This window comes from Schistocerca cancellata, chromosome 2, assembly GCF_023864275.1.
Source record: "Schistocerca cancellata isolate TAMUIC-IGC-003103 chromosome 2, iqSchCanc2.1, whole genome shotgun sequence".
Taxonomy (NCBI): Eukaryota; Metazoa; Arthropoda; class Insecta; order Orthoptera; family Acrididae; genus Schistocerca; species Schistocerca cancellata.
This window is the reverse complement of record NC_064627.1, coordinates 1,053,491,125-1,053,505,408: the sequence shown is the minus strand read 5'-3', so window position 1 is coordinate 1,053,505,408 and position 14,284 is coordinate 1,053,491,125. Positions and strand designations below refer to the sequence as shown.

General features: G+C 51.7%; 30 non-coding genes across 30 annotated transcripts; 24 read left to right on the top strand and 6 right to left on the bottom strand.

Moving 5' to 3' along the window:
- The first annotated feature begins 199 nt into the window (after positions 1–199).
- On the top strand, positions 200–271 carry Trnae-uuc (transfer RNA glutamic acid (anticodon UUC)). Its single transcript has one exon. It is a non-coding gene; the product is annotated as a tRNA-Glu (tRNA).
- A 257-nt stretch (positions 272–528) lies between these two features.
- Positions 529–602, top strand: Trnai-aau (transfer RNA isoleucine (anticodon AAU)). The gene has a single exon. It is a non-coding gene; the product is annotated as a tRNA-Ile (tRNA).
- Positions 603–1,345: 743 nt separating this feature from the next.
- Trnag-ucc (transfer RNA glycine (anticodon UCC)) lies at positions 1,346–1,417 on the bottom strand. Its single transcript has one exon. It is a non-coding gene; the product is annotated as a tRNA-Gly (tRNA).
- A 323-nt stretch (positions 1,418–1,740) lies between these two features.
- Trnag-gcc (transfer RNA glycine (anticodon GCC)) lies at positions 1,741–1,811 on the top strand. The gene has a single exon. It is a non-coding gene; the product is annotated as a tRNA-Gly (tRNA).
- Positions 1,812–2,104: 293 nt separating this feature from the next.
- Trnam-cau (transfer RNA methionine (anticodon CAU)) lies at positions 2,105–2,177 on the top strand. Its single transcript has one exon. It is a non-coding gene; the product is annotated as a tRNA-Met (tRNA).
- A 437-nt stretch (positions 2,178–2,614) lies between these two features.
- On the top strand, positions 2,615–2,686 carry Trnae-uuc (transfer RNA glutamic acid (anticodon UUC)). Its single transcript has one exon. It is a non-coding gene; the product is annotated as a tRNA-Glu (tRNA).
- Positions 2,687–2,943: 257 nt separating this feature from the next.
- Positions 2,944–3,017, top strand: Trnai-aau (transfer RNA isoleucine (anticodon AAU)). The gene has a single exon. It is a non-coding gene; the product is annotated as a tRNA-Ile (tRNA).
- A 743-nt stretch (positions 3,018–3,760) lies between these two features.
- Positions 3,761–3,832, bottom strand: Trnag-ucc (transfer RNA glycine (anticodon UCC)). The gene has a single exon. It is a non-coding gene; the product is annotated as a tRNA-Gly (tRNA).
- A 323-nt stretch (positions 3,833–4,155) lies between these two features.
- Positions 4,156–4,226, top strand: Trnag-gcc (transfer RNA glycine (anticodon GCC)). The gene has a single exon. It is a non-coding gene; the product is annotated as a tRNA-Gly (tRNA).
- Positions 4,227–4,519: 293 nt separating this feature from the next.
- Positions 4,520–4,592, top strand: Trnam-cau (transfer RNA methionine (anticodon CAU)). The gene has a single exon. It is a non-coding gene; the product is annotated as a tRNA-Met (tRNA).
- Positions 4,593–5,029: 437 nt separating this feature from the next.
- Trnae-uuc (transfer RNA glutamic acid (anticodon UUC)) lies at positions 5,030–5,101 on the top strand. The gene has a single exon. It is a non-coding gene; the product is annotated as a tRNA-Glu (tRNA).
- Positions 5,102–5,358: 257 nt separating this feature from the next.
- Trnai-aau (transfer RNA isoleucine (anticodon AAU)) lies at positions 5,359–5,432 on the top strand. The gene has a single exon. It is a non-coding gene; the product is annotated as a tRNA-Ile (tRNA).
- A 743-nt stretch (positions 5,433–6,175) lies between these two features.
- Trnag-ucc (transfer RNA glycine (anticodon UCC)) lies at positions 6,176–6,247 on the bottom strand. The gene has a single exon. It is a non-coding gene; the product is annotated as a tRNA-Gly (tRNA).
- Positions 6,248–6,570: 323 nt separating this feature from the next.
- Positions 6,571–6,641, top strand: Trnag-gcc (transfer RNA glycine (anticodon GCC)). The gene has a single exon. It is a non-coding gene; the product is annotated as a tRNA-Gly (tRNA).
- Positions 6,642–6,934: 293 nt separating this feature from the next.
- On the top strand, positions 6,935–7,007 carry Trnam-cau (transfer RNA methionine (anticodon CAU)). The gene has a single exon. It is a non-coding gene; the product is annotated as a tRNA-Met (tRNA).
- Positions 7,008–7,444: 437 nt separating this feature from the next.
- On the top strand, positions 7,445–7,516 carry Trnae-uuc (transfer RNA glutamic acid (anticodon UUC)). The gene has a single exon. It is a non-coding gene; the product is annotated as a tRNA-Glu (tRNA).
- A 257-nt stretch (positions 7,517–7,773) lies between these two features.
- On the top strand, positions 7,774–7,847 carry Trnai-aau (transfer RNA isoleucine (anticodon AAU)). Its single transcript has one exon. It is a non-coding gene; the product is annotated as a tRNA-Ile (tRNA).
- Positions 7,848–8,590: 743 nt separating this feature from the next.
- Positions 8,591–8,662, bottom strand: Trnag-ucc (transfer RNA glycine (anticodon UCC)). Its single transcript has one exon. It is a non-coding gene; the product is annotated as a tRNA-Gly (tRNA).
- A 323-nt stretch (positions 8,663–8,985) lies between these two features.
- Trnag-gcc (transfer RNA glycine (anticodon GCC)) lies at positions 8,986–9,056 on the top strand. The gene has a single exon. It is a non-coding gene; the product is annotated as a tRNA-Gly (tRNA).
- A 293-nt stretch (positions 9,057–9,349) lies between these two features.
- Trnam-cau (transfer RNA methionine (anticodon CAU)) lies at positions 9,350–9,422 on the top strand. The gene has a single exon. It is a non-coding gene; the product is annotated as a tRNA-Met (tRNA).
- Positions 9,423–9,859: 437 nt separating this feature from the next.
- Positions 9,860–9,931, top strand: Trnae-uuc (transfer RNA glutamic acid (anticodon UUC)). Its single transcript has one exon. It is a non-coding gene; the product is annotated as a tRNA-Glu (tRNA).
- Positions 9,932–10,188: 257 nt separating this feature from the next.
- Trnai-aau (transfer RNA isoleucine (anticodon AAU)) lies at positions 10,189–10,262 on the top strand. The gene has a single exon. It is a non-coding gene; the product is annotated as a tRNA-Ile (tRNA).
- A 743-nt stretch (positions 10,263–11,005) lies between these two features.
- On the bottom strand, positions 11,006–11,077 carry Trnag-ucc (transfer RNA glycine (anticodon UCC)). Its single transcript has one exon. It is a non-coding gene; the product is annotated as a tRNA-Gly (tRNA).
- A 323-nt stretch (positions 11,078–11,400) lies between these two features.
- Positions 11,401–11,471, top strand: Trnag-gcc (transfer RNA glycine (anticodon GCC)). Its single transcript has one exon. It is a non-coding gene; the product is annotated as a tRNA-Gly (tRNA).
- A 293-nt stretch (positions 11,472–11,764) lies between these two features.
- Positions 11,765–11,837, top strand: Trnam-cau (transfer RNA methionine (anticodon CAU)). The gene has a single exon. It is a non-coding gene; the product is annotated as a tRNA-Met (tRNA).
- Positions 11,838–12,274: 437 nt separating this feature from the next.
- Positions 12,275–12,346, top strand: Trnae-uuc (transfer RNA glutamic acid (anticodon UUC)). Its single transcript has one exon. It is a non-coding gene; the product is annotated as a tRNA-Glu (tRNA).
- A 257-nt stretch (positions 12,347–12,603) lies between these two features.
- Trnai-aau (transfer RNA isoleucine (anticodon AAU)) lies at positions 12,604–12,677 on the top strand. Its single transcript has one exon. It is a non-coding gene; the product is annotated as a tRNA-Ile (tRNA).
- Positions 12,678–13,421: 744 nt separating this feature from the next.
- Trnag-ucc (transfer RNA glycine (anticodon UCC)) lies at positions 13,422–13,493 on the bottom strand. Its single transcript has one exon. It is a non-coding gene; the product is annotated as a tRNA-Gly (tRNA).
- Positions 13,494–13,816: 323 nt separating this feature from the next.
- Trnag-gcc (transfer RNA glycine (anticodon GCC)) lies at positions 13,817–13,887 on the top strand. Its single transcript has one exon. It is a non-coding gene; the product is annotated as a tRNA-Gly (tRNA).
- Positions 13,888–14,180: 293 nt separating this feature from the next.
- On the top strand, positions 14,181–14,253 carry Trnam-cau (transfer RNA methionine (anticodon CAU)). The gene has a single exon. It is a non-coding gene; the product is annotated as a tRNA-Met (tRNA).
- The last annotated feature ends 31 nt before the right edge of the window (positions 14,254–14,284 follow it).

Genomic DNA, 14,284 nt, shown 5'->3' with positions numbered 1-14,284 from the left:
AGGCAGCAGGTCTTTACTTGCGAAATAAGTAAATAAATATTACTACTTACAGCTTTGCTTTTCCTCCTACCCCTGTAACAACGAGGCCAAAAGAAATGGACTGAGACTTTTGCCATGCGCGAGAAGATGCTCGCAAACAGGGAAAGTGCGACACGGAAAGCGAGTGGAGGGGGTGTAAACCCGGAGAACGATGTGCACGTCCGGTGTGGTCTAGTGGCTAGGATACCTGGCTTTCACCCAGGAGGCCCGGGTTCGATTCCCGGTACCGGAATGGAATTTTTTCGGAACAAATCACGACAAGTTTTGACCGTGCGAAATGCTGTTTCACGTCCTCCTCGCATTATAGCTACTGGTTCGTAAACGTCAGCTGACAACAGTCGAGAGAAACGGGCACGCAACGAAATTACTACGAGCAGCGGCATAGAGGGAGAAGAGACGCTGGTCCACTGTTGGATTGCTGCCATAGAAATGTTACATGGCAATACGCAGAGCAATTCCCGCAAAGCAATGGGAGACTGTCTGTACCGAGGCCCGTTAGCTCAGTTGGTTAGAGCGTCGTGCTAATAGCGCGAAGGTCGTGGGTTCGATCCCCCCACGGGCCACTACGATTTTACTGTTTCAAAAAGGCAACGCCGATTTCCCCGTGGAAGTATGGTGACAAAGAAATCGTCACATTGTGTGGGAGCTGATAGGGGACCCGAACGCGACTTGTCGGGACGCGCTAAAACATTTCACTGGTCACAGCACGCTGAACACACAGTTTCTCGTCCGATCACCACAACTGCGCGACGTCGGGCGTTGTCAGTGCTTGGGCGGGTGACCGCCTGCGAACATAGGGCACTGTCGACAGTTTCAATTCGTATTTCTCTTTCCTCTTCGGTTTCGGAGCTGCAGCGCTATTCGGTCAAGGGCACTGGCGCCACGTTTTGCCTCTCGGTATGCCAAGTCGCGCCGTGCGGCCACAGTGAAATGAAGGAGCGTGTTGTAAAATTTTCAACAAAGAAAAAAAAAAGAAATCTACTAGTAATAAAACTGAATTTGTCTGACAGAACATGTAAAATCAGACAATACATGATAACAGGCAGCAGGTATTTACTCGAGGCATAAGTAATGTTGTGCCCGCCTCGCCATACCTCTCTCAGTCGTTTCGCGTGCTTGTCCTTTTGATATAGGCCGATTGGAGAGCGTCAGCTCTCGCGTCAGCTGAGCAAAGTCGAGACAAGTCGAGACTCAAGGGGAATCGACGCACACGCTAGAGGGTGGCGTGCAGCGAGTAAGATGGGCAAAGAAACATTAATTTAAGGACGCGTGGCAAAAGTACTCATACGCAAAAGTAAAAGCCTGCAGCGGTGGCCGGGAATCGAACCCGGATCAACTGCTTGGAAAGCAACTATGCTGACCATTACACCACCACCGCACAGTTCCGTCGCGCGCCTCGCGAGCCGCGCTGTGTCTGCTTCCCGCCTGTCGGCGGCGCCTGAAGGTGGTCGTAGCTGTAGGCGCGTTACGGGGTAGGCGAGCTCATCCAGGCAGCGTCTCTAGGCACGTTTCGCGGCCTTTGGCAAGAGTCGTCGCGTGCGTGCGCCGCAAGAGTACTTAGACGATCATTTTTAAGCAGTGCAGTGCAGGATTCAGCGTCTGTAGCATTCTCTCGAGAGGATGCGACGGCGCTGGACGGCAGTCCCACTTTCCCCTCAGACGTCTGCCGCGGAAAGCACCAGGAAGCTGTGAACTAGCTGAGCATCGGTGGTTCAGTGGTAGAATGCTCGCCTGCCACGCGGGCGGCCCATGTTCGATTCCCGGCCGATGCATCGTTTTGTTTTTTCTCCGATAGTGGTGCTGCGTGTCTTTCGCACTCGAACTGCGTGAGCCATGAGAATGAACCGCGGGATTCCGTGTGGAAAGAAGCAATCATGCAGCGCGCACGACTGCTCGTTTGGACTCTTGCGTGCTATTGTACATACTGGCGTTGGCCTAACATCGCAAGTTGCCTGCCGCGCCGGGAATGCACGTGTAGCAACAGAAAAAATGAGCCAGGGAGTGCAGACTCTGTACCACTGGTATTCGGTACTTAGCAAGATTCCAGAAGGTGTGGCGTTCGCCAGCCTCGGTAGCGCAGTAGGCAGCGCGTAAGTCTCATAATCTTAAGGTCGTGAGTTCGATCCTCACCCGGGGCATTTAATTTACTGTCGTTCACAGCTAAGTCGACGGCTCTGGGGTTGCGAAGGAGCGAAACACTTAGTAGTTTGTTATCCACAAGGCTTCAACGACTCAGCGTGAAAATGTTTACTTCCTGTTATTACTAGTTGCAGTTCTTTTGTAAAATTTTCAAGAAAAAAAGTACTAGTAATAAAACTGAATTTCGTATGATATAACATGTAAAGTCACACAATGTATGACCTGCTATATAATGACAGGCAGCAGGTCTTTACTTGCGAAATAAGTAAATAAATATTACTACTTACAGCTTTGCTTTTCCTCCTACCCCTGTAACAACGAGGCCAAAAGAAATGGACTGAGACTTTTGCCATGCGCGAGAAGATGCTCGCAAACAGGGAAAGTGCGACACGGAAAGCGAGTGGAGGGGGTGTAAACCCGGAGAACGATGTGCACGTCCGGTGTGGTCTAGTGGCTAGGATACCTGGCTTTCACCCAGGAGGCCCGGGTTCGATTCCCGGTACCGGAATGGAATTTTTTCGGAACAAATCACGACAAGTTTTGACCGTGCGAAATGCTGTTTCACGTCCTCCTCGCATTATAGCTACTGGTTCGTAAACGTCAGCTGACAACAGTCGAGAGAAACGGGCACGCAACGAAATTACTACGAGCAGCGGCATAGAGGGAGAAGAGACGCTGGTCCACTGTTGGATTGCTGCCATAGAAATGTTACATGGCAATACGCAGAGCAATTCCCGCAAAGCAATGGGAGACTGTCTGTACCGAGGCCCGTTAGCTCAGTTGGTTAGAGCGTCGTGCTAATAGCGCGAAGGTCGTGGGTTCGATCCCCCCACGGGCCACTACGATTTTACTGTTTCAAAAAGGCAACGCCGATTTCCCCGTGGAAGTATGGTGACAAAGAAATCGTCACATTGTGTGGGAGCTGATAGGGGACCCGAACGCGACTTGTCGGGACGCGCTAAAACATTTCACTGGTCACAGCACGCTGAACACACAGTTTCTCGTCCGATCACCACAACTGCGCGACGTCGGGCGTTGTCAGTGCTTGGGCGGGTGACCGCCTGCGAACATAGGGCACTGTCGACAGTTTCAATTCGTATTTCTCTTTCCTCTTCGGTTTCGGAGCTGCAGCGCTATTCGGTCAAGGGCACTGGCGCCACGTTTTGCCTCTCGGTATGCCAAGTCGCGCCGTGCGGCCACAGTGAAATGAAGGAGCGTGTTGTAAAATTTTCAACAAAGAAAAAAAAAAGAAATCTACTAGTAATAAAACTGAATTTGTCTGACAGAACATGTAAAATCAGACAATACATGATAACAGGCAGCAGGTATTTACTCGAGGCATAAGTAATGTTGTGCCCGCCTCGCCATACCTCTCTCAGTCGTTTCGCGTGCTTGTCCTTTTGATATAGGCCGATTGGAGAGCGTCAGCTCTCGCGTCAGCTGAGCAAAGTCGAGACAAGTCGAGACTCAAGGGGAATCGACGCACACGCTAGAGGGTGGCGTGCAGCGAGTAAGATGGGCAAAGAAACATTAATTTAAGGACGCGTGGCAAAAGTACTCATACGCAAAAGTAAAAGCCTGCAGCGGTGGCCGGGAATCGAACCCGGATCAACTGCTTGGAAAGCAACTATGCTGACCATTACACCACCACCGCACAGTTCTGTCGCGCGCCTCGCGAGCCGCGCTGTGTCTGCTTCCCGCCTGTCGGCGGCGCCTGAAGGTGGTCGTAGCTGTAGGCGCGTTACGGGGTAGGCGAGCTCATCCAGGCAGCGTCTCTAGGCACGTTTCGCGGCCTTTGGCAAGAGTCGTCGCGTGCGTGCGCCGCAAGAGTACTTAGACGATCATTTTTAAGCAGTGCAGTGCAGGATTCAGCGTCTGTAGCATTCTCTCGAGAGGATGCGACGGCGCTGGACGGCAGTCCCACTTTCCCCTCAGACGTCTGCCGCGGAAAGCACCAGGAAGCTGTGAACTAGCTGAGCATCGGTGGTTCAGTGGTAGAATGCTCGCCTGCCACGCGGGCGGCCCATGTTCGATTCCCGGCCGATGCATCGTTTTGTTTTTTCTCCGATAGTGGTGCTGCGTGTCTTTCGCACTCGAACTGCGTGAGCCATGAGAATGAACCGCGGGATTCCGTGTGGAAAGAAGCAATCATGCAGCGCGCACGACTGCTCGTTTGGACTCTTGCGTGCTATTGTACATACTGGCGTTGGCCTAACATCGCAAGTTGCCTGCCGCGCCGGGAATGCACGTGTAGCAACAGAAAAAATGAGCCAGGGAGTGCAGACTCTGTACCACTGGTATTCGGTACTTAGCAAGATTCCAGAAGGTGTGGCGTTCGCCAGCCTCGGTAGCGCAGTAGGCAGCGCGTAAGTCTCATAATCTTAAGGTCGTGAGTTCGATCCTCACCCGGGGCATTTAATTTACTGTCGTTCACAGCTAAGTCGACGGCTCTGGGGTTGCGAAGGAGCGAAACACTTAGTAGTTTGTTATCCACAAGGCTTCAACGACTCAGCGTGAAAATGTTTACTTCCTGTTATTACTAGTTGCAGTTCTTTTGTAAAATTTTCAAGAAAAAAAGTACTAGTAATAAAACTGAATTTCGTATGATATAACATGTAAAGTCACACAATGTATGACCTGCTATATAATGACAGGCAGCAGGTCTTTACTTGCGAAATAAGTAAATAAATATTACTACTTACAGCTTTGCTTTTCCTCCTACCCCTGTAACAACGAGGCCAAAAGAAATGGACTGAGACTTTTGCCATGCGCGAGAAGATGCTCGCAAACAGGGAAAGTGCGACACGGAAAGCGAGTGGAGGGGGTGTAAACCCGGAGAACGATGTGCACGTCCGGTGTGGTCTAGTGGCTAGGATACCTGGCTTTCACCCAGGAGGCCCGGGTTCGATTCCCGGTACCGGAATGGAATTTTTTCGGAACAAATCACGACAAGTTTTGACCGTGCGAAATGCTGTTTCACGTCCTCCTCGCATTATAGCTACTGGTTCGTAAACGTCAGCTGACAACAGTCGAGAGAAACGGGCACGCAACGAAATTACTACGAGCAGCGGCATAGAGGGAGAAGAGACGCTGGTCCACTGTTGGATTGCTGCCATAGAAATGTTACATGGCAATACGCAGAGCAATTCCCGCAAAGCAATGGGAGACTGTCTGTACCGAGGCCCGTTAGCTCAGTTGGTTAGAGCGTCGTGCTAATAGCGCGAAGGTCGTGGGTTCGATCCCCCCACGGGCCACTACGATTTTACTGTTTCAAAAAGGCAACGCCGATTTCCCCGTGGAAGTATGGTGACAAAGAAATCGTCACATTGTGTGGGAGCTGATAGGGGACCCGAACGCGACTTGTCGGGACGCGCTAAAACATTTCACTGGTCACAGCACGCTGAACACACAGTTTCTCGTCCGATCACCACAACTGCGCGACGTCGGGCGTTGTCAGTGCTTGGGCGGGTGACCGCCTGCGAACATAGGGCACTGTCGACAGTTTCAATTCGTATTTCTCTTTCCTCTTCGGTTTCGGAGCTGCAGCGCTATTCGGTCAAGGGCACTGGCGCCACGTTTTGCCTCTCGGTATGCCAAGTCGCGCCGTGCGGCCACAGTGAAATGAAGGAGCGTGTTGTAAAATTTTCAACAAAGAAAAAAAAAAGAAATCTACTAGTAATAAAACTGAATTTGTCTGACAGAACATGTAAAATCAGACAATACATGATAACAGGCAGCAGGTATTTACTCGAGGCATAAGTAATGTTGTGCCCGCCTCGCCATACCTCTCTCAGTCGTTTCGCGTGCTTGTCCTTTTGATATAGGCCGATTGGAGAGCGTCAGCTCTCGCGTCAGCTGAGCAAAGTCGAGACAAGTCGAGACTCAAGGGGAATCGACGCACACGCTAGAGGGTGGCGTGCAGCGAGTAAGATGGGCAAAGAAACATTAATTTAAGGACGCGTGGCAAAAGTACTCATACGCAAAAGTAAAAGCCTGCAGCGGTGGCCGGGAATCGAACCCGGATCAACTGCTTGGAAAGCAACTATGCTGACCATTACACCACCACCGCACAGTTCCGTCGCGCGCCTCGCGAGCCGCGCTGTGTCTGCTTCCCGCCTGTCGGCGGCGCCTGAAGGTGGTCGTAGCTGTAGGCGCGTTACGGGGTAGGCGAGCTCATCCAGGCAGCGTCTCTAGGCACGTTTCGCGGCCTTTGGCAAGAGTCGTCGCGTGCGTGCGCCGCAAGAGTACTTAGACGATCATTTTTAAGCAGTGCAGTGCAGGATTCAGCGTCTGTAGCATTCTCTCGAGAGGATGCGACGGCGCTGGACGGCAGTCCCACTTTCCCCTCAGACGTCTGCCGCGGAAAGCACCAGGAAGCTGTGAACTAGCTGAGCATCGGTGGTTCAGTGGTAGAATGCTCGCCTGCCACGCGGGCGGCCCATGTTCGATTCCCGGCCGATGCATCGTTTTGTTTTTTCTCCGATAGTGGTGCTGCGTGTCTTTCGCACTCGAACTGCGTGAGCCATGAGAATGAACCGCGGGATTCCGTGTGGAAAGAAGCAATCATGCAGCGCGCACGACTGCTCGTTTGGACTCTTGCGTGCTATTGTACATACTGGCGTTGGCCTAACATCGCAAGTTGCCTGCCGCGCCGGGAATGCACGTGTAGCAACAGAAAAAATGAGCCAGGGAGTGCAGACTCTGTACCACTGGTATTCGGTACTTAGCAAGATTCCAGAAGGTGTGGCGTTCGCCAGCCTCGGTAGCGCAGTAGGCAGCGCGTAAGTCTCATAATCTTAAGGTCGTGAGTTCGATCCTCACCCGGGGCATTTAATTTACTGTCGTTCACAGCTAAGTCGACGGCTCTGGGGTTGCGAAGGAGCGAAACACTTAGTAGTTTGTTATCCACAAGGCTTCAACGACTCAGCGTGAAAATGTTTACTTCCTGTTATTACTAGATGCAGTTCTTTTGTAAAATTTTCAAGAAAAAAAGTACTAGTAATAAAACTGAATTTCGTATGATATAACATGTAAAGTCACACAATGTATGACCTGCTATATAATGACAGGCAGCAGGTCTTTACTTGCGAAATAAGTAAATAAATATTACTACTTACAGCTTTGCTTTTCCTCCTACCCCTGTAACAACGAGGCCAAAAGAAATGGACTGAGACTTTTGCCATGCGCGAGAAGATGCTCGCAAACAGGGAAAGTGCGACACGGAAAGCGAGTGGAGGGGGTGTAAACCCGGAGAACGATGTGCACGTCCGGTGTGGTCTAGTGGCTAGGATACCTGGCTTTCACCCAGGAGGCCCGGGTTCGATTCCCGGTACCGGAATGGAATTTTTTCGGAACAAATCACGACAAGTTTTGACCGTGCGAAATGCTGTTTCACGTCCTCCTCGCATTATAGCTACTGGTTCGTAAACGTCAGCTGACAACAGTCGAGAGAAACGGGCACGCAACGAAATTACTACGAGCAGCGGCATAGAGGGAGAAGAGACGCTGGTCCACTGTTGGATTGCTGCCATAGAAATGTTACATGGCAATACGCAGAGCAATTCCCGCAAAGCAATGGGAGACTGTCTGTACCGAGGCCCGTTAGCTCAGTTGGTTAGAGCGTCGTGCTAATAGCGCGAAGGTCGTGGGTTCGATCCCCCCACGGGCCACTACGATTTTACTGTTTCAAAAAGGCAACGCCGATTTCCCCGTGGAAGTATGGTGACAAAGAAATCGTCACATTGTGTGGGAGCTGATAGGGGACCCGAACGCGACTTGTCGGGACGCGCTAAAACATTTCACTGGTCACAGCACGCTGAACACACAGTTTCTCGTCCGATCACCACAACTGCGCGACGTCGGGCGTTGTCAGTGCTTGGGCGGGTGACCGCCTGCGAACATAGGGCACTGTCGACAGTTTCAATTCGTATTTCTCTTTCCTCTTCGGTTTCGGAGCTGCAGCGCTATTCGGTCAAGGGCACTGGCGCCACGTTTTGCCTCTCGGTATGCCAAGTCGCGCCGTGCGGCCACAGTGAAATGAAGGAGCGTGTTGTAAAATTTTCAACAAAGAAAAAAAAAAGAAATCTACTAGTAATAAAACTGAATTTGTCTGACAGAACATGTAAAATCAGACAATACATGATAACAGGCAGCAGGTATTTACTCGAGGCATAAGTAATGTTGTGCCCGCCTCGCCATACCTCTCTCAGTCGTTTCGCGTGCTTGTCCTTTTGATATAGGCCGATTGGAGAGCGTCAGCTCTCGCGTCAGCTGAGCAAAGTCGAGACAAGTCGAGACTCAAGGGGAATCGACGCACACGCTAGAGGGTGGCGTGCAGCGAGTAAGATGGGCAAAGAAACATTAATTTAAGGACGCGTGGCAAAAGTACTCATACGCAAAAGTAAAAGCCTGCAGCGGTGGCCGGGAATCGAACCCGGATCAACTGCTTGGAAAGCAACTATGCTGACCATTACACCACCACCGCACAGTTCCGTCGCGCGCCTCGCGAGCCGCGCTGTGTCTGCTTCCCGCCTGTCGGCGGCGCCTGAAGGTGGTCGTAGCTGTAGGCGCGTTACGGGGTAGGCGAGCTCATCCAGGCAGCGTCTCTAGGCACGTTTCGCGGCCTTTGGCAAGAGTCGTCGCGTGCGTGCGCCGCAAGAGTACTTAGACGATCATTTTTAAGCAGTGCAGTGCAGGATTCAGCGTCTGTAGCATTCTCTCGAGAGGATGCGACGGCGCTGGACGGCAGTCCCACTTTCCCCTCAGACGTCTGCCGCGGAAAGCACCAGGAAGCTGTGAACTAGCTGAGCATCGGTGGTTCAGTGGTAGAATGCTCGCCTGCCACGCGGGCGGCCCATGTTCGATTCCCGGCCGATGCATCGTTTTGTTTTTTCTCCGATAGTGGTGCTGCGTGTCTTTCGCACTCGAACTGCGTGAGCCATGAGAATGAACCGCGGGATTCCGTGTGGAAAGAAGCAATCATGCAGCGCGCACGACTGCTCGTTTGGACTCTTGCGTGCTATTGTACATACTGGCGTTGGCCTAACATCGCAAGTTGCCTGCCGCGCCGGGAATGCACGTGTAGCAACAGAAAAAATGAGCCAGGGAGTGCAGACTCTGTACCACTGGTATTCGGTACTTAGCAAGATTCCAGAAGGTGTGGCGTTCGCCAGCCTCGGTAGCGCAGTAGGCAGCGCGTAAGTCTCATAATCTTAAGGTCGTGAGTTCGATCCTCACCCGGGGCATTTAATTTACTGTCGTTCACAGCTAAGTCGACGGCTCTGGGGTTGCGAAGGAGCGAAACACTTAGTAGTTTGTTATCCACAAGGCTTCAACGACTCAGCGTGAAAATGTTTACTTCCTGTTATTACTAGTTGCAGTTCTTTTGTAAAATTTTCAAGAAAAAAAGTACTAGTAATAAAACTGAATTTCGTATGATATAACATGTAAAGTCACACAATGTATGACCTGCTATATAATGACAGGCAGCAGGTCTTTACTTGCGAAATAAGTAAATAAATATTACTACTTACAGCTTTGCTTTTCCTCCTACCCCTGTAACAACGAGGCCAAAAGAAATGGACTGAGACTTTTGCCATGCGCGAGAAGATGCTCGCAAACAGGGAAAGTGCGACACGGAAAGCGAGTGGAGGGGGTGTAAACCCGGAGAACGATGTGCACGTCCGGTGTGGTCTAGTGGCTAGGATACCTGGCTTTCACCCAGGAGGCCCGGGTTCGATTCCCGGTACCGGAATGGAATTTTTTCGGAACAAATCACGACAAGTTTTGACCGTGCGAAATGCTGTTTCACGTCCTCCTCGCATTATAGCTACTGGTTCGTAAACGTCAGCTGACAACAGTCGAGAGAAACGGGCACGCAACGAAATTACTACGAGCAGCGGCATAGAGGGAGAAGAGACGCTGGTCCACTGTTGGATTGCTGCCATAGAAATGTTACATGGCAATACGCAGAGCAATTCCCGCAAAGCAATGGGAGACTGTCTGTACCGAGGCCCGTTAGCTCAGTTGGTTAGAGCGTCGTGCTAATAGCGCGAAGGTCGTGGGTTCGATCCCCCCACGGGCCACTACGATTTTACTGTTTCAAAAAGGCAACGCCGATTTCCCCGTGGAAGTATGGTGACAAAGAAATCGTCACATTGTGTGGGAGCTGATAGGGGACCCGAACGCGACTTGTCGGGACGCGCTAAAACATTTCACTGGTCACAGCACGCTGAACACACAGTTTCTCGTCCGATCACCACAACTGCGCGACGTCGGGCGTTGTCAGTGCTTGGGCGGGTGACCGCCTGCGAACATAGGGCACTGTCGACAGTTTCAATTCGTATTTCTCTTTCCTCTTCGGTTTCGGAGCTGCAGCGCTATTCGGTCAAGGGCACTGGCGCCACGTTTTGCCTCTCGGTATGCCAAGTCGCGCCGTGCGGCCACAGTGAAATGAAGGAGCGTGTTGTAAAATTTTCAACAAAGAAAAAAAAAAGAAATCTACTAGTAATAAAACTGAATTTGTCTGACAGAACATGTAAAATCAGACAATACATGATAACAGGCAGCAGGTATTTACTCGAGGCATAAGTAATGTTGTGCCCGCCTCGCCATACCTCTCTCAGTCGTTTCGCGTGCTTGTCCTTTTGATATAGGCCGATTGGAGAGCGTCAGCTCTCGCGTCAGCTGAGCAAAGTCGAGACAAGTCGAGACTCAAGGGGAATCGACGCACACGCTAGAGGGTGGCGTGCAGCGAGTAAGATGGGCAAAGAAACATTAATTTAAGGACGCGTGGCAAAAGTACTCATACGCAAAAGTAAAAGCCTGCAGCGGTGGCCGGGAATCGAACCCGGATCAACTGCTTGGAAAGCAACTATGCTGACCATTACACCACCACCGCACAGTTCCGTCGCGCGCCTCGCGAGCCGCGCTGTGTCTGCTTCCCGCCTGTCGGCGGCGCCTGAAGGTGGTCGTAGCTGTAGGCGCGTTACGGGGTAGGCGAGCTCATCCAGGCAGCGTCTCTAGGCACGTTTCGCGTCCTTTGGCAAGAGTCGTCGCGTGCGTGCGCCGCAAGAGTACTTAGACGATCATTTTTAAGCAGTGCAGTGCAGGATTCAGCGTCTGTAGCATTCTCTCGAGAGGATGCGACGGCGCTGGACGGCAGTCCCACTTTCCCCTCAGACGTCTGCCGCGGAAAGCACCAGGAAGCTGTGAACTAGCTGAGCATCGGTGGTTCAGTGGTAGAATGCTCGCCTGCCACGCGGGCGGCCCGGATTCGATTCCCGGCCGATGCATCGTTTTGTTTTTTCTCCGATAGTGGTGCTGCGTGTCTTTCGCACTCGAACTGCGTGAGCCATGAGAATGAACCGCGGGATTCCGTGTGGAAAGAAGCAATCATGCAGCGCGCACGACTGCTCGTTTGGACTCTTGCGTGCTATTGTACATACTGGCGTCGGCCTAACATCGCAAGTTGCCTGCCGCGCCGGGAATGCACGTGTAGCAACAGAAAAAATGAGCCAGGGAGTGCAGACTCTGTACCACTGGTATTCGGTACTTAGCAAGATTCCAGAAGGTGTGGCGTTCGCCAGCCTCGGTAGCGCAGTAGGCAGCGCGCAAGTCTCATAATCTTAAGGTCGTGAGTTCGATCCTCACCCGGGGCATTTAATTTACTGTCGTTCACAGCTAAGTCGACGGCTCTGGGGTTGCGAAGGAGCGAAACACTTAGTAGTTTGTTATCCACAAGGCTTCAACGACTCAGCGTGAAAATGTTTACTTCCTGTTATTACTAGTTGCAGTTCTTTTGTAAAATTTTCAAGAAAAAAAGTACTAGTAATAAAACTGAATTTCGTATGATATAACATGTAAAGTCACACAATGTATGACCTGCTATATAATGACAGGCAGCAGGTCTTTACTTGCGAAATAAGTAAATAAATATTACTACTTACAGCTTTGCTTTTCCTCCTACCCCTGTAACAACGAGGCCAAAAGAAATGGACTGAGACTTTTGCCATGCGCGAGAAGATGCTCGCAAACAGGGAAAGTGCGACACGGAAAGCGAGTGGAGGGGGTGTAAACCCGGAGAACGATGTGCACGTCCGGTGTGGTCTAGTGGCTAGGATACCTGGCTTTCACCCAGGAGGCCCGGGTTCGATTCCCGGTACCGGAATGGAATTTTTTCGGAACAAATCACGACAAGTTTTGACCGTGCGAAATGCTGTTTCACGTCCTCCTCGCATTATAGCTACTGGTTCGTAAACGTCAGCTGACAACAGTCGAGAGAAACGGGCACGCAACGAAATTACTACGAGCAGCGGCATAGAGGGAGAAGAGACGCTGGTCCACTGTTGGATTGCTGCCATAGAAATGTTACATGGCAATACGCAGAGCAATTCCCGCAAAGCAATGGGAGACTGTCTGTACCGAGGCCCGTTAGCTCAGTTGGTTAGAGCGTCGTGCTAATAGCGCGAAGGTCGTGGGTTCGATCCCCCCACGGGCCACTACGATTTTACTGTTTCAAAAAGGCAACGCCGATTTCCCCGTGGAAGTATGGTGACAAAGAAATCGTCACATTGTGTGGGAGCTGATAGGGGACCCGAACGCGACTTGTCGGGACGCGCTAAAACATTTCACTGGTCACAGCACGCTGAACACACAGTTTCTCGTCCGATCACCACAACTGCGCGACGTCGGGCGTTGTCAGTGCTTGGGCGGGTGACCGCCTGCGAACATAGGGCACTGTCGACAGTTTCAATTCGTATTTCTCTTTCCTCTTCGGTTTCGGAGCTGCAGCGCTATTCGGTCAAGGGCACTGGCGCCACGTTTTGCCTCTCGGTATGCCAAGTCGCGCCGTGCGGCCACAGTGAAATGAAGGAGCGTGTTGTAAAATTTTCAACAAAGAAAAAAAAAAAGAAATCTACTAGTAATAAAACTGAATTTGTCTGACAGAACATGTAAAATCAGACAATACATGATAACAGGCAGCAGGTATTTACTCGAGGCATAAGTAATGTTGTGCCCGCCTCGCCATACCTCTCTCAGTCGTTTCGCGTGCTTGTCCTTTTGATATAGGCCGATTGGAGAGCGTCAGCTCTCGCGTCAGCTGAGCAAAGTCGAGACAAGTCGAGACTCAAGGGGAATCGACGCACACGCTAGAGGGTGGCGTGCAGCGAGTAAGATGGGCAAAGAAACATTAATTTAAGGACGCGTGGCAAAAGTACTCATACGCAAAAGTAAAAGCCTGCAGCGGTGGCCGGGAATCGAACCCGGATCAACTGCTTGGAAAGCAACTATGCTGACCATTACACCACCACCGCACAGTTCCGTCGCGCGCCTCGCGAGCCGCGCTGTGTCTGCTTCCCGCCTGTCGGCGGCGCCTGAAGGTGGTCGTAGCTGTAGGCGCGTTACGGGGTAGGCGAGCTCATCCAGGCAGCGTCTCTAGGCACGTTTCGCGTCCTTTGGCAAGAGTCGTCGCGTGCGTGCGCCGCAAGAGTACTTAGACGATCATTTTTAAGCAGTGCAGTGCAGGATTCAGCGTCTGTAGCATTCTCTCGAGAGGATGCGACGGCGCTGGACGGCAGTCCCACTTTCCCCTCAGACGTCTGCCGCGGAAAGCACCAGGAAGCTGTGAACTAGCTGAGCATCGGTGGTTCAGTGGTAGAATGCTCGCCTGCCACGCGGGCGGCCCGGGTTCGATTCCCGGCCGATGCATCGTTTTGTTTTTTCTCCGATAGTGGTGCTGCGTGTCTTTCGCACTCGAACTGCGTGAGCCATGAGAATGAACCGCGGGATTCCGTGTGGAAAGAAGCAATCATGCAGCGCGCACGACTGCTCGTTTGGACTCTTGCGTGCTATTGTACATACTGGCGTCGGCCTAACATCGCAAGTTGCCTGCCGCGCCGGGAATGCACGTGTAGCAACAGAAAAAATGAGCCAGGGAGTGCAGACTCTGTACCACTGGTATTCGGTACTTAGCAAGATTCCAGAAGGTGTGGCGTTCGCCAGCCTCGGTAGCGCAGTAGGCAGCGCGCAAGTCTCATAATCTTAAGGTCGTGAGTTCGATCCTCACCCGGGGCATTTAATTTACTGTCGTTCACAGCTAAGTCGA